Genomic DNA, 16888 nt, shown 5'->3' on the forward strand with positions numbered 1-16888 from the left:
TTGTAATCAAAGGTGCTCTCCTGCCACTGAGGAAGGATGGTGGCCCCGTGACATGCTAAAGTGGGCTGGTGGTGACACAGTGTCTCCTGAGATTCAACTCACCTTGAAGACAATTTGCCTTTGCAAATGTGGCCAGGTGGAGCCTCAGCAGAAAGCTGGGTTTGCTGTTGGGTTCTCTCCCCGGATGATGTACAGCCACGGAGCCTCTGGGTTTGCTGCTGGGTTCTCTCCCCAGATGATGTACAGCCACGGAGCCTCTGCACACCACTTTGCCTCCACCAAAGACAGACCCAGGCTCAGTGAAGCATGGAGACTGCGGATGTCAGGGAAGGCCTGGGAGAGCTTCCCTCGCTTCCGTCCAGTGTGTTCACCGGCCCGCTGTAAAGGGAGGAGTTGCCAGAGGCTCTGGGAACACCAAAGGCGAGGGCCCTGGGAGGTGGTGGCAACGGGCCCCGGGGACTGGCTTCTTGCTCCTTGGGGGCCCAGGGAAGCCACTTCTTCCCCTTCGAATCAGCCCTGCCACATCAGAGACGGCTCTGCTCCCCAGTGGGAGAAGCTCCCGCCATCCTCTGCCTTCCCCTGCCCCTAGACAATCATATAGGAGCCCACATGATGGACTTTTCTGTTTAACAAGGCTTTCAGTGCTTCACGGGGCCATAGCCAGTGTTGCTCTTTTGCTATCTTGGCAGTTCTGTGTACGGGGTGCCTATCATACAATGCTAATATGAGGTTAAACAGAAGCACCATATTATATCCGGAAGCTGATCAGCCTAGAACTATCGATGCAGATTTTGTAAAACCCACATTCATGTAACGTATGGCTGACCCCAGTTTTTCATATGAACAAAGCTGTCGGGACCACAGAGATCTTTGGCAAAATAGGCACTCTTTGGAGGGCAGGTTGCCTCCTCTCAGCAGGCAGGCCCTACTGTACTTAAATGTGCACAAAGATGAATGTGATATTAACACTTAAGGCCTGTTTAAAGGAGGGGTGCATTTATTTTACTTAAACATAAAAAGTCTAGCAAATACTTCAAAAAAACCAACCCTCTTAACAGAGTGAGAGCAGCCAAGGCGAACCCTTCTCCAGCCCTGGGGAGACGTGATGAGGCTCCTACTTGGAGATCACCCAAATGCAAACCCAACCGTGGCTGGTTATTTCATTTTTTTTTAATTAAAAAAGAATAAAGCGGCCAAGTGTGGTGGCTCACGCCTGTAATCCCAGCACTTTGGGAGGCCGAGGTGGGTAGATCACTGGAGGTCAGAAGTTCGAGACCAGCCTGACTAACTGCATCTCTACTAAAAATACAAAAATTAGCCAGGTGTGGTTGTGGCACCTGTAATCCCAACTACTTGAGAGGCTGAGGCAGGAGAATTGCTTGAACCCAGGAGGCAGATGTTGCAGATAGCGCCACTGCACTCCAGCCTGGGCGACAGAGCGAGACTCTGTCTCAAAAAAAAGAATAAAGCCAAGTACTCACTCCTAGCCTGTCTTATTCCTGATTATGTGAATGGCCATTTCAAATTATGAAATTTCTAAATTCAGAGCTCAGAACTACTTCAAAATGATAAAAGCAAATCAGCATACAGTTGCCTTGGGGGCAGGGGAAGACAGTGGGTAGGGCTGGGGCAGGGCACCCCAGGGCTTCAGAAGCTCCAGTAGTTTGAATTTCTGAAACTGGGTGGAGGTACAGGGTGTCTGTTTTACTGGTTTTTAAATGTCCTACATATCTCCTGTATGTACTCTTCTGTATTATGACGTATTCAATCAAAAGTTGAAATTCTCCAAAGATATATTCCCTCCCCTCTTTTGATTATTTGCCAACTTCTTCCAGAGATTCCTATACACTTGTGCACCCCTTCTCCCTGGGAGAGCTCCAGAACCCTGGAGCTGGGGGGACGGGGTGTAGACCAGGCAGCGTGGTGCAAGGGATTCCAGCCTGGAGCTTGAGCACCGAGAGTCGGGGAGACTCCCGTCTGGGGGAGCCTCTGACACCACTCCTCTCTTTTCATGTGAAGGCTCTGTTTCCAGCCCCTGCTGCGGCCTGGGAGAGGGCACAGCTTTTCCTCGGTGTTTACCCACGGATTCTCACACTTTCCAGATGATTCCTGTTTGCTCCCAAACCTTATCCCTCCTGTTCAAGGTTTCTACCGCGAGGGGAGAAGTAAGGACACTGCGGCTGACCGTCACCCAATAGGCCACAGAGATGAATGAAGAGAAAGGGGCGGCCTTCACTTTCCAGACCTCTTATAACCCAGCCATCTAATGCACTGGGACTCTAGGCAGAGCCCCTCCTGTCCCCCGAGGCTGTGTGGTTTGGATGTCAGGGCCTTCCTGTAAGATGGGAAGACGCCCTGCTCAGCTCCACCCGCCTGGAGAGCTCCCATGGGTGCGAGGGAGATGGGGAGTGCGGCTCTGTTTCCTAAACTGTTGAATGCTGAGTTCGTGGCATATTCTTAGTACCACTGGAAATACCAACAAATAATAAGCTAGGGTCTGATTTTGAAAGTGAATAATAGAGATTTTGAAATACCTTTAATTGGCTGGCCTTGGGAAATGTTCCTGCCAAGCAGGAAAAGATTCAGGAGGACAGAGGCACCCTCCCCAGGCACTTGCCAGCGGTGCAATTGTCTCTGCGCCCACCACCTCCTCTCCCCTGAAAAAAGGCTTGTGTTTAAAAGGGGTGCTTCAGGAGCCCTCTGTCCATCATCTCCTCCTTCCTCCTCTGAATCTCCCCCTTTGCCCTTATTACTGACACTTCCCTAACAATTTCTCTGGTTACAAAAAGAAAAGAAAAGAAAAAGGACAATGATATGCTTTGGCTTTGTCCCCACCTAAATCTCATCTTGAAAATTATAATCCCCGGGCAGGGTGTGGTGGCTCACACCTGTAATCCCAGCACTTTGGGAGGCCAAGCTGCGCAGATCAGCTGAGGTCAGGAGTTCGAGACCAGCCTGACCAACATAGAGAAACCCCATCTCTACTAAAACTACAAAATTAGCCAGGCATGGTGGTGCATGCCTATAATCCCAGCTACTTGGGAGGCTGAGGCAAGAGAATCACTTGAACCCGGGAGGCGGAGGTTGTGGTGAGCCGAGATCACGCCATTGCACTCCAGCCTGGGCAAGAAGAGCAAAACTCCATCTCAAAAAAAAAAAAAAAGAAAAGAAAATTGTAATCCCCATAATCCCCATGTGTCTAGGGAGAGACCTGGTGGGAGGTGACTGGATCATGGGGGTGGTTCCCCCATGCTGTTCTCATGATAGTGAGTTCTCACAAGAGCTAATGGTTTTATAAGGGGCTCTTCCCCCTTCGCTCCTCACTCCTCTCTCCTGCTGCCTTGTGAAGAAGGTGCCTGCTTCCCCTTCACTTTCTGTCACGATTGTAAGTTTCCTGAGGCCTCCCAGCCATGCAGAACTGTGAGTCAATTACACCTCTTTCCTTTATAAATTACCCAGTCTCGGGTATTTCTTTAATGACAAATTCCTTGAAACAAGTTGTGACATGCACTGTCCCCATTCTCTCAGCTCCCTAACACCTGGCCTCCATCCTCAATGGCCAGTTTTTGGCTGGATGCTATGGCCCGCTCTCGGGCTGCTGGTAACCCCCTCGTCTCCATGGCTGGAGCAGCGGCCTCCTGTCCTGGCTCCCACACCACCGCCTCTCTGTCTCTCCCGCAGCTTCCTCAGCCTCTTCCCTTCCCATGAATGTTGGTGCTCCTGGGTCCTTTCTAGCCCTCCGTGTTAGCCAGGGCTTTTTACTCTCTGCATTCCAATGCTTTCACATCTTGGGGCCTTGCTGACCCTGGAGGGACAAACCCTGTACCCCGGGGCCAGCCAATCCCTAGAGACAGGAAAAGGCCTGAAGGGAGCACACTGTTCAGAGGCAAGGCAGCCAACCCAATGCCTGCACCCCCGACCACCACCACCTGTCTGGGGCTCTCACACTCCAGGCCACTATGCCCCTGCCCTTGTCAATCAAGCAGTACCAGGTACCAGGCCCCTAAGGACAGCCCCTCTGCCCCAGAGCCTGCATGCCCCCCTCCCGTTGATGCTTCTTATGGAAACCACATTCAAGGCCTTGCCCACGCTCTCCTGACCCTCCCTCTGCCTGCTGACCAGCCCTGGTTCTCCCCTGGCTGGCCCTGGGTGGCAGAGTGTGCCCCTCTCCTTGGGAGCTGTGAGTAACGAACTGTCTTTTCAATGGTGCTCGGCGGCTGATCTGTTGGCCTCATCATACCTGAGAAACAATAAAGCCTACAGTTTAGAGAAGCCCCTCAACTCTCCCTGGGACTGTCGTCCACCTCACCCCTCCCAAACCCGTACCCTCACCCTAAATCGCTCTTCCAGACTGCACACCTCATGTGTCCCACTTTATACTGGACACCTCCATGTGCCTGTCCTAGGGCTCCTAAGCCCACGTCTTCCACCCTCAAACTTCATCTGACCCCACACTCCCTATCTCAGGAAGTGACAGCAGCCTCAATCCAGTCCCCCAACCCCAAACTCGGGAGCTCTCCCAGAGTTTCCCTAACCCCTTCTCTGACGTCAGTCTCCACCCAGCACCTAACACACTTCGCATGTTACGTTGTAATTGTCTGATTACAATTCTGTATGTCCCCTGCTGGCCTACCTGGGCCATGAGGCTGGAGACCACGTCTACCCACTGTGTCCCCAACACCCAGGACCACACGTGGTGAATGTGGGAATGAATGTGGAAGATGAGTATTGGCCTAGAGACAAAATCATAAATTACTAGAGATGAAGAAGGTCCCCTCCCTGCCCTTGGTGCATGCATCCTCTCCCATGTCTCAGAGAGCAGTCCTTTACACGCGGGGATTGAGCTGAGTCAGCCTGGGACTGAAGTTCTGGCAATGTTCTACCTTGGTCAATTTATAGCATTTTACACCTTATTGCAACCTACCCAAGAGGCTTATATCAGGTGTTACTGCATACACACACACACACACACACACACACACACACACACACACACACACACGGGCTCCTCACCCCCTGAGACCAGCTCCCCCGCTGCCTGTCCTGCTAATCACAGAGCTCAGCAGACCATGTGTCAAGACTCCTTAGGATCCACAGATCCAAGCCTCAGAAGGTGAAGTTGGCCTTTGGCATTAGAAAATGTAACTTCCCAGATTTCTACAATTACAGCGGAACAGGGCGCCCATACCATGAGGCACTCCCGTTGCCTGAGGTGTGGTCTGACCCATGTGCTATAGGGTTGCTGTGCCCTCAGATGGTACGGCCTGCCCCAAGCCTGGCTGCCCACAACCATCACAGGCCAGGGGAACTTCTTAGTCTCTGTGCCATCCCGTATGCTGTCACTTGGCGAAGTGAGAACCGCAGTGAAAGCTGGACAGTGGTTACCTGCGGTGTGCAGCAGTGCCCAGGAAGTGGGACTCTCAGTGGAAATGTGCTTTTTGGAGAAAACCAAAAGCCCATCGGAATATGTGAGCATCTACAAATATGACATATGAAACTTTCTGTTCTTCCTCCTTAAAATGTCAAGTGATTACAATTCTTAGGTGTCATTACACCATCCTCCAGCCAGTGGTGAAATCCTTGGACATTCTGGTTGGGTGGTCACTGTCCATCCCCAGGGAACAGGGTTCAAGGCCTCATTACTGTAGAGCAATGTAGAGCCCTGGCTGACAGGGCTTCTCCTGGCCTGTGCCCTGCCTCTGTCCTGATCCTGTGGGATGAGGAAACCCTTAGAAGTGGTCCCTCTCATGCTTCCATTTTGACACGAGATTATTTTGATAGGGTCTGAAAAACAAAGCATACAAGTTAAACTTTTTTTTTTTAAGCAACTAATGTTTAAAAGAGACCCCTCTCATTCCTTCTCCAAGCCTCACCTTTGCAGTCGGGCTCTGAGGCAGTGTGTGGGGGCTTGAAGTGGGAGATTAGATGGGACTCAGAGAAAGGGAGAGTGTCTGGAAAGAGGGGTGTTCAGAAATGGGTGGGTGTTGTGGGCTGAATCGAGTCCCCCCAAAAGATATGATGAAGTCCTAACCCCTGGCGTCTGTATGTTCTTAAATAGGGTCTTTGTAGATGTAATCAAGCCAAGATGAGGTCATTAGCGTGGGCCTAACCCAACGTGACTGGTGTCCTTATACGAGGAGAGAAACACCAGGTGAAGGCAGAGACAGAGGGGGAGAAGGCCACAGGAAGATGACGGCAGAGGCTGGAGCGATGGATCTGCCAGGTTGGAAACGTCAAAGAGCTCCAGCAAGAACCAGCAGCCTGGGGAGGAATGGTAAGTTCTCCCTAACAGCCCCCAGAAGGAACCAGCCCCACCAGGGCCTTATCTCAGACTTCCAGCCTCCAGAACTGTGGGACAAGAAGTTTCCATTGTGTTTCAGCCTCACGGTTCACAGCACTTTGTTACAGCAGCTCGAACCAACTACCACAGTGGGCCGGAGTCAGGTATTGGCAAAGGTCTCCAAAAAGGGGCCCTGGACCTGGCCTATCAGACTCACTCACATTGTCCCCAAACCCACTTCCCCACCAATCATTCCTATTTTTATTCACATTCCCATAGACATTTGACCTTGAAGTCACCTGTGATGGTTCATTTTGTGTGTCACCTTGGCTAGGCTATGGTGCCCAGCTGTTTGGTCAAACACTGCTGTAAATGTCGTGGGGAAGGTATTCTTTAGATGAGGTTAACATTTAAATCAGTAGACTTTGGGTAGAGCTGATTACCCTCCATAAGAGGGGGAAGGTGGGCCTCACCCCACCAGCTGAAGGCATTACGAGCAAAGACTGAGTTTTCTGGAGAAGAAGCAATTCTACCTCAATCCCACAATATAGAAGTCGTGCTCGAGTCTCCGGCTTGCCTGGCCTCCCTTGTGGATTTCAGATTTGCCAGATCCCACTACTCCTATGGTGCAAACACACACACACATATGTGTGTGCGTGTGTCTGTGTGTGTCTGTGTGTGCGTTGTGTGTGTGTCACATTGCTTCTGTTTCTCTGGAGACCTCTCATATATAATCACTCACTTTATTTTTCCAAAAAAAAAAAAACCACAGGCGGGCCTCCTCTCTTGATTTCGCCTTTGAAATGTCTCTTAAATCTCTTCTTTTCTTTAGTGCTCTGGTTCTCAGAATAGGCCACACATCAGAATCACTGGAGACCTTTGGAAAATCCTAACACCAGCCACACCCACAGCAATTACATCACATCTCTGGGGATGGGACCCAAGTGGGCATCAGGATTTTTTAAATGTCCCCCGACAATTCTCATGTGCAGCCAAAGTTGAGGACCAACGGTTTGATAAGGAAAGAAAGCCAGGAGGGAAACAGGTCCCGCCACCTCTGAATGTGGCGTCTTCTGAGCCGTCACTGCTCAAACACAACCCCTGGACCAGCAGCATCAGTGTCCCCTGAGAGCTTAGACATGCAGACTCTCAGGCCCCAGCCCAGACTGACTGGAGAAGAAGCTGCATCTTAACAAGACCCCAGGTGATGCCTGTGTCCACATTAAAGCATGAAAGCTTGAAGAGCTTTGTCTAGGACGAACCTAAAGCAATCAGTGTCCCAGGGCAGGCTGCCATAGATGAGTTCTGTGGAAACCCAGGGGTGCAGGGGGGCTGACAATGGGTCACGCTGATCTTGTCATGAGCTTGGGGTCTGCTCTCACAGCCCTTTTGTGACCAGCGTGAATTTGTACATGGGCTTTGCCATCAGGCGTGGCTTTGAATCTCAGCTCTGCTGTCCACCCCCGTGTGACTTTGATGGCCCCGTTTCCTCATCTGTTGTGTGCCAATAATAGTGATGCCTAAATGAAATAATCACGAGAAATGCAAAACAAGATAGTCTCTGTGAATGGCTTAGCACAGGGCCTGCAAAAATCAAAGCCTTAGTAAATGGGAGAGCTGCTGTCAACAGCGGGCCCAGCAGCACTGTCAGAACCACCGCGAGCCCCCCAGCCCACTGCAGGTTCTCAGCAGACACTGGCTGCACCAGGAGGGCCTGATGGGCTTGGTGTGACCAAGACGGCCCTAAGGTTCTCCTCGCCTTGACTCGGCTGTCAGCAGGCTCTTTCCTCATTCTAGGCCTTTGACCTCCCTTTTATAGGCCCCTGATGCATTTACTTTAGAAAACTTGCAATTGTCAATTCTTTCTCTGCCTCTATGAGACAGAAATCTTCTCCCAGCCTCTTACCAGTTGTATGAAACAGGACTGTCCTCCTCAAGGACCCAGGAACCATCTCTTTGAAATGTCATCATCAAGGAAGACAGTGCCTCTGCCTCCTGTTCCCTTTGGCAGGGTGGGCCCCTTGCTCCCTGCAAAACTGTCCGCCATCAAAAGCTATGAGAAGTTTATTTCACCTTTGGAGAAAGCCACTTAGCAAACGCAGATGGCCTTGGACCTCTCCTAACATACCCAGGACTTTTCTGGCTCACTACAGCGTTTAAAAACCCTCCACCCTTTATTTCCACAGAATTGAGTTCTGATTGAGCTTTGGCCTCTTTGCTCTTGCAGCAGCCTTGAGTGAAGTCTTCCCTGCCTGTTTAATATTGCCTGCTGCAGCTTTACTTTGGTGAGTTCCAGCCTCAGATCTTCTACTCAGATCTTCTGCGGCTGCAGAAGATGGTCATTAGAACAGGGACAGTTGATCTCATCTCCTAATCTCAGCAGGATATCAAGATCAGAAGCCACATCTGTGCTGGAAGAACTGATGGGAACTCAGGTGGGAGGGTCTGTACCTGCCTTACCAGCCAGACGGTTAGGGTTGGGGTGCTGAGCGTTCCCAGCCACTGTCAGCTGGCCTAGCAGAGCCCTGGTGGGATTTGGGGGTGAGTCTGGGTCTGAGTCCGTGACCGCCTCCTCTCTGCAACTTCTTGCTCCTCCCACCTGCCTTCACCTTCTCTCCTGTCTCAACCCCTCTCCTTCCCACAGTTGAAGCAGAAACCCCCTGACCCCACCCTCTGATCTGTCCAAAGTCCAGAAAACACAAACCCTCACTACGGTCCCGCTCTTCCTTCCTTCCCCATCTATTCAGATAATCCTTGAAATCCACCCGAAGTGACTGGGAGACTCTCCTGCTGTCACCAGCCCCTCAGCGACAGTGGCAGCCCCCATTAGCAAGCGCAGCACAGGCCTGGCACCCTGCTCGCGGCCATCCCGTCCCCCACCCATGCCCACCAGGCACCCGCCTCAGCCCCTCTTCTTTGATGAGGCCAGGCACTGAGTCCATCCCCAGGGCTGTGGACTTAAGTGGAAGATTTAGGAGTGACAGTGGAAGGGGCACAGCCGCCTCCTTCAGGAGTGAACTAAAGTGTGCCTTTGACAAACCTCTTCACCGTTTCTAGCACCTGGATTCCAGCCTCCCACCAAGGTGCTGCCTCCCCTCTCCTACTGCCCCCTGGGAACTCTGCCTTGCTCCCACTGCCTGCAGAGAGAGCAGCGCTCCAGCCCAGGCCCCAAGCTCCCCAAGCTCAGCTCAGCCCCAGCCTCCGCACATCTCAAGACCTACCGAACTGATCTGGGACTACCTCCCCCCGCCTCACTGTTTGTCTGCAAGGCACTGGCTCTCAGCCTCCATTGCTCTTGGGAACCTGCGAGAAGATTTTGAAATAACCTGTGCCTCTCCTCAGCAAATGTAAAAGAACAGAAATTAAAACAAACTGTCTCTCACACCACAGTACAATCAAACTAGAACTCAGGATTAAGAAACTCACTCAAAACCACTCAACTACATGGAAACTGAACAACCTGCTCCTGAATGACTACTGGGTACATAACGAAATGAAGGCAGAAATAAAGATGTTCTTTGAAACCAATGAGAACAAAGACACAACATACCAGAACCTCTGGGACACATTTAAAGCAGTGTGTAGAGGGAAATTTATAGCACTAAATGCCCACAAGAGAAAGCAGGAAAGATCTAAAATTGACACCCTAACATCACAATTAAAAGAACTAGAGAAGCAAGAGCAAACACATCAAAAGCTAGCAGAAGGCAAGAAATAACTAAGATCAGAGCAGAACTGAAGGAGATAGAGACAGAAAAAACCCTTCAAAAAAATCAATGAATCCAGGAGCTGGTTTTTTGAAAAGATCAACAAAATTGATAGATCACTAGCAAGACTAATAAAGAAGAAAAGAGAGAAGAATCAAATAGACGCAATAAAAAATGACAAAGGGAATGTCACCACCGATCCCACAGAAATACAAACTACCATCAGAGAATACTATAAACACCTCTATGCAAATAAACTAGAAAATCTAGAAGAAATGGATAAATTTCTGGACACATACACCCTCCCAAGATTAAACCAGGAAGAAGTTGAATCCCTGAATAGACCAATAACAGGCTCTGAAATTGAGGCAATAATTAATAGCCTACCAATCAATAAAAGTCCAGGACCAGACGGATTCACAGCTGAATTCTACCAGAGGTACAAAGAGGAGCTGGTACCATTCCCTCTGAAACTATTCCAATCAACAGAAAAAGAGAGAATCCTCCCCAACTCATTTTATGAGGCCAGCATCATCCTGACACCAAAGCCTGGCAGAGACACAACAAAAAAAGAGAATTTTAGACCAATATCCCTGATGAACATTGATGCTACAATCCTCAATAAAATACTGGCAAACCGAATCCAGCAGCACATCAAAAAGCTTATCCACCACGATCAACTTGGCTTCATCCCTGGGATGCAAGGCTGGTTCAACATACGCAAATCAATAAACGTAATCCTTCATATAAACAGAACCAATGACAAAAACCACATGATTATCTCAATAGATGCAGAAAAGGCCTTCGACAAAATTCAACAGCCCTTCATGCTAAAAACTCTCAATAAACTAGGTATTGATGGGATGTATCTCAAAATAATAAGAGCTATTTATGACAAACCCACAGCCAATATTATATTATACTGAATGGGCAAAAACTGGAAGCATTCCCTTTGAAAACTGGCACAAGACAGGGATGCCCTCTCTCACCACTCCTATTCAACATAGTGTTGGAAGTTCTGGCCAGGGCAATCAGGCAGGAGAAAGAAATAAGGGTGTTCAATTAGGAAAAGAGGAAGTCAAATTGTCCCTGTTTGCAGATGACATGATTGTATATTTAGAAAACCCCATAGTCTCAGCCCAAAATCTCCTTAAGCTGATTAACAACTTCAGCAAAGTCTCAGGATACAAAATCAATGTGCAAAAATCACAAGCATTCCTATACACCAATAACAGACAAACAGAGAGCCAAATCATGAGTGAACTCCCATTCACAATTGCTTCAAAGAGAATAAAATACCTAGGAATCCAACTTACAAGGGATGTGAAGGACCTCTTCAAGGAGAACTACAAACCACTGCTCAATGAAATAAAAGAGGACACAAACAAATGGAAGAACATTCCATGCTCATGGATAGGAAGAATCAATATCGTGAAAATGGCCATACTGCCCAAGGTACTTTGTAGATTCAATGCCGTCCCCATCAAGCTACCAATGACGTTCATCACAGAATTGGAAAAAACTACTTTAAAGTTCATATGGAACCAAAAAAGAGCCTGCATTGCCAAGACAATCCTAAGCCAAAAGAACAAAGCTGGAGGCATCATGCTACCTGACTTCAGACTATACTACAAGGCTATAGTAACCAAAACAGCATGGTAACTGGTACCAAAACAGAGATATAGACCAATGGAACAGAACAGAGGCCTCAGAAATAATACCACACATCTACAACCATCTGATCTTTGACAAACCTGACAAAAATAAGAAATGGGGAAAGGATTCCCTATTTAATAAATGGTGCTGGGAAAACTGGCTAGCCATACGTAGAAAGCTGAAACTGGATCCCTTCCTTACACCTTATACAAAAATTAATTCAAGATTGATTAAAGACTTAAATGTTAGACCTAAAACCATAAAAACCCTAGAAGAAAACCTAGGCAATACCATTCAGGACATAGGCATGGGCAAGGACTTCATGACTAAAACACAAAAGCAATGGCAAAAAAAAGCCAAAATTGACAAAAGGGATCTAATTAAACTAAAGAGCTTCTGCACAGCAAAAGAAACTACCATCAGAGTGAACAGGCAACCTACAGAATGGGAGAAAATTTTTACGATCTACCCATTTGACAAAGGGCTAATATCCAGAATCTACAAAGAGCTTAAACAAATGTACAAGAAAAAAATCATACAACCCCATCAAAAAGTGGGCAAAAGATATGAACAGATACTTCTCAAAAGAAGACATTCATGCAGGCAACAGATGCATGAAAAAATGCTCATCATCACTGGCTATCAGAGAAATGCAAATCAAAATCACAATGAGATACTATCTCACACCAGTTAGAATGGCGATCTTTAAAAAGTCAGAAACAACAGGTGCTGGAGAGGATGTGGAGAAATAGGAACACTTTTACACTGTTGGTGGGAGTGTAATCTAGTTCAACCATTGTGGAAGACAGTGTGGTGATTCCTCAAGCATCTAGAACTAGAAATACCATTTGACTCAGCCATCCCATTACTGGGTATATACCCAAAAGAGTATAAATCATGCCACTATAAAGACACATGCACATGTATGTTTATTGCGGCACTATTCACAATAGCAAAGACTTGGAACCAACCCAAATGTCCATCAATGATAGACTGGATTAAGAAAATGTGGCACATATACACCATGGAATACTATGCAGCCATAAAAAAGGATGAGTTCATGTCCTTTGTAGGGACATGGATGAAACTGGAAACCATCAATCTGAGCAAACTATCGCAAGGACAGAAAACCAAACACTGCATGTTCTCACTCACAGGTGGGAATTGAACAATAGAACACTTGGACACAGGGTGGGGAACATCACACCATGGGGCCTGTCAAGGGGTGGAGGGCTGGGGATAGCATTAGGAGAAATATCTAATGTCAATTATGAGTTAATGGGTGCAGCACACCAACATGGCACATGTATACATATGTAACAAAACTGCACGTTGTGCACATGTACCCTAGAACTTAAAGTATAATTTAAAAAATGAATTAAATGAAAAAAACATAAATAAATAACCTGTGCCTGAGTCCCTCTCCTAGAGATGCTGACTGAACGCATCTTGGCCAGTGGTTCTCAGACTTGGGCACTAGGCTTTTCCAAAGGTCCCTCGCAAGGCTGGTAAAACAGTGCAGGCCCCACCCTAGTGGGACAGACTCAGCAGGTCTGGGCAGGGTCCGGAGTCGCTGCTGCTGCTGGTCCCCAGACCACAGTCTGAGAACCGTGGCTCCTGGGTTGAGGGAGTGGCCTGGGTGTTCACACCTAACCCCAGTAACAAGAAAAGATGCACTGATATCCCCAGTGACGTGAGTTGGTCTAGCACCCCTTACAAATATCAGTGGCCACAATCTGTTTCCATTTTAAATGAGTTCTTTAGTGTTAAGTAATTGACACACATGTTGCTCCATGGAATCCCCACAAATATTCCACGTGGCAAATACAATAGTCCCTTGTGCAGATATTATAGTTTCCTTTTACAGATGAGGAAAGTGAGGTGTGGGTGTGTGTGGGTGCGGATCCTTGGCAAGGTGCCTCCTCCCATCGCCCTGGGTTAGTCTGTTTTCCTTGATATAAAGAAATGTCTGAGGCTGGGTAATTTATAAGGAAGAGTTTAACTGGCTCGGGTTCTGCAGGCTGTACAAGCACGGCACCTGCATCTGCTCGGCTTCCAGGGAGGTCTCAGGGAACTTTGACTCCTGGTGGAAGGTGAAGCAGGAGCAGGTGGTCACACGGCGAGAGTGGGAACAAGAGAGAGAGGAAGGAGGTGCCAGGCTCTTTAAACAACCCGATCTCACCTATCTGAGTAAGAAGTCACTCATCACCATGGACAGGGCACCAAACCGTTGATGAGAGATCTGCCCCGTGACCCAACCTTGGGGATCACATTTCAATGCAAATAGCCAAACCATATTCAGAACTCAGCCTTCAGAACTGAGACCTCTCTCTCTGTAAATCCAACCCATCGTGGCCATTCCTAAAAAGAACACCCGCCTCCATCCATGGCCAGTACGGCAAGCAGACGGGCATCTCGGCTGTGCTTTCTCTTCCCACCCAGTTCTACCTCTTCTTGCCAGACTTCGCGATCTCGGGCCTCTTTCCTGCTCCTGTTTCGTTCTCAAATGCCCTCTGGTATGACTGTCTCCTTCCGGCTTCCTCATGCTCATAACTGCCGGGCCCCACGCAGCTTTGGAGCTGAGCAGCCCAGCGTGCAGGCCGGGTCAGGTGTGAGAAACGCTTGAGAGGTGGCCCAGGAGGATCTGTAATGTCTGGAGGCAGCCAGACCTCGGTGTCCCTGCTGGAGGCCCCTCTGCAGCCCCTGGGCCCCCCTGCTCATCACACCACTGGCTGGCCAGCCCCTCTCGTACCTTCATGCCCTGTGAGAAGTGCTCGGTTAGTGCAAATGCATCAGGGGTGTGAGCTTTGCTTTTAATCTCGGCCAGGTGTGGAAGCAAACTACCGGGCACCTACAGGATTTGCTCAGAGCAGCCACCAGCGGATGCAGAGGGGACCTTTCAGCTGAGGTTCTTCACTCCTGAATTCACAGGGCCCCAAGAGCAGAGTTCCAAGTTCTTTGAGACTTTGAGCCTCTCTGCCTCCAAGCTGGAAGCAGACATGGAGAAGAAGTGTGCCCAGGACCTCAACATGAGCTCCTGAGGGTTTTTCGTAGGATTTGACAAATCAGACTTCATAAGAGAAATGATCCTCATCCATTCAAACTACTGGGGGCATCTGGAGCGCTAGCTCCCTGCCTGGGGTAGTGCCAGCTGTCCGGGGCATCAAGCAAGGGTGCCAGAGCAGACATTTCCTTCAGGACCTTGCAGTCCAGTTGCCAGGATGTAAGTGGAAAAAAAGTGCTTTTTTATACACCAACAACCAGTTCTCTGTGGACACCAACTAGATGTCCCACAATTTAATTCGATCCTGACACTAGCTACCCAGAGTTAGTGCAGGCCCCCCCAGGGTTAGGGCCCCATCCCACAAGACTGCCCCCCACTTCAGATGCCAGTCTCAAGTAGTGGGCCCTCAGGTTGCCACGCTTCTGTCCAACTTGGCTACAAATTGAGGGTCCCCTCCTCAGGTTGGATAATTTGCTATGACAGCTCACAGCACTCAAGGGACACTTTACTTACTATTAATTGCCAGCTTATTCGAAAGGATATAATACATAAAGGATATAGACAAGCATCCCGATGAAGAGGTGCCTAGGTTGGGAAAGGGCCTGATTTCAGGCGCTTCTGTTCCCACGGAGTTTGACATGTACCATCCTCCAGGCATGTGGAGTTCACCACCAGAAGCTTCTAGAACTCCATCACTTCGGGGTTTTATGGAGGGTCCATTACAGAGACGTGATTGATTAAATCATTGGTGATTGGACTCAATCTTCAGCCTGTCTCCTTTCCCCAGGAGCTAGGGGATGGGGCTGAAAGTTCCAACCCTCTAACCATATGGTGGTTCCTTCAGCAACCAACCTTATCTTCTGGGTCCAGGCAAGAGTCGCCTCATTGGCATAAACTCAAGTGTGATGGAAAAGGGCTCATGATGAAGAACGAAAGATGCCCTCTCACCCCTGTCTCTTGGAAAATTCCAAGGTTTTAGGAGCTCTATGCCAGGAACTAGGGGAAAGACCAAATACGTATTTCTTATTGTATCACAATAACACAGGATGAGACATTCCCCACTCAAGAAAGTGTATGTGAAGTTCTGCCTTGAAGAGAGTCAAATGTCCAAAACGTAGCCGGAAATTGGAAGATGCAAGAAGCATCAGGAGAGAAGAGGGTCTCTGGGGGACAGCGACTGGGGAGGGCTTGAGGCAGGACTCCACACTTATTCCTGTCTGAACCGCCGGAGTGGGGGGGGACGGTGGGGGCAGAGGGAAAGGCCAGGGACTGTCATCAGGAACATGCACTTGGCAGGAAAGCACACATTCTATTAGGTTGGTGCACAAGTCACGGCAGAACAGCAGTTTTGCACCAACCTAATGCTTCACAAAACACAAAATCACCCACGTCAAAATGCTCCATAAATGGCATCAGACTTGGCCGGGCGCGGTGGCTCACGCCTGTAATCCCAGCACTTTGGGAGGCCGAGGCGGGTATATCAGGAGGTCAGGAGTTCGAGACAAGCTTGGCCAACAAGGTGAAACCCCATCTCTACTAAAAATACAAAAAATTAACTGGGCATGGTGGCATGTGCCTGTAATCCCAGCTACTCTGGAGGCTGAGGCAGGAGAATCGCTTGAACCGGGGAGGTGGAGGTTGCAGTGAGGCGAGATTGTGCCATTGCACTCCAGCCTGGGTGACAGGGCGAGACTCTATCTAAAAAAAAAAGAGAAAGAAAAAAAAGAAAAAAAACTGCCTCAGTAAGTCTGAAGAACTTGCAATGAAACTTCTTTCAAAGTTCGGTCTTGCAAAGGTTTGTTTCGATCTAATGTAAGCAGCATTTAAATGGATACAGCCTTTCTGACACTAAACAAATGAAAAAAAAAAGTGCCTGCTTTTCTGACTGTTTCCTTTCCCCTGTTCTTCCCAATGACACGTGCATCCATGAATGCTTTCACATTGCACAAGATCCAAACCACCACACAAAAGCACACGAAGTCCCTTCCCCACTTGGCACAGCCCCTCCCGACCCTCTGCAGAGGCATCAGCTCAGCGCCTGGCTGTGCATCCTCCCTGTGTTTTCCAAGTTTTTCAGAAAAACCTTGACATTTTAGTAAATGTTAACGCTAAGAATTGGGAAGTTTCTTTGGAAGAGAAAGGGAAGTAAGTGTTCTTGCTCTTTAAAGCATTTCATCCCCCAAACGGGAAGCATCTTCTAAATTGCTGATCTAGTGCTCAGCCACTTCTTTCAGGCTCTTC

Source organism: Pan troglodytes, chromosome 14 (genome assembly GCF_028858775.2).
Source record: "Pan troglodytes isolate AG18354 chromosome 14, NHGRI_mPanTro3-v2.0_pri, whole genome shotgun sequence".
Lineage (NCBI taxonomy): Eukaryota > Metazoa > Chordata > Mammalia > Primates > Hominidae > Pan > Pan troglodytes.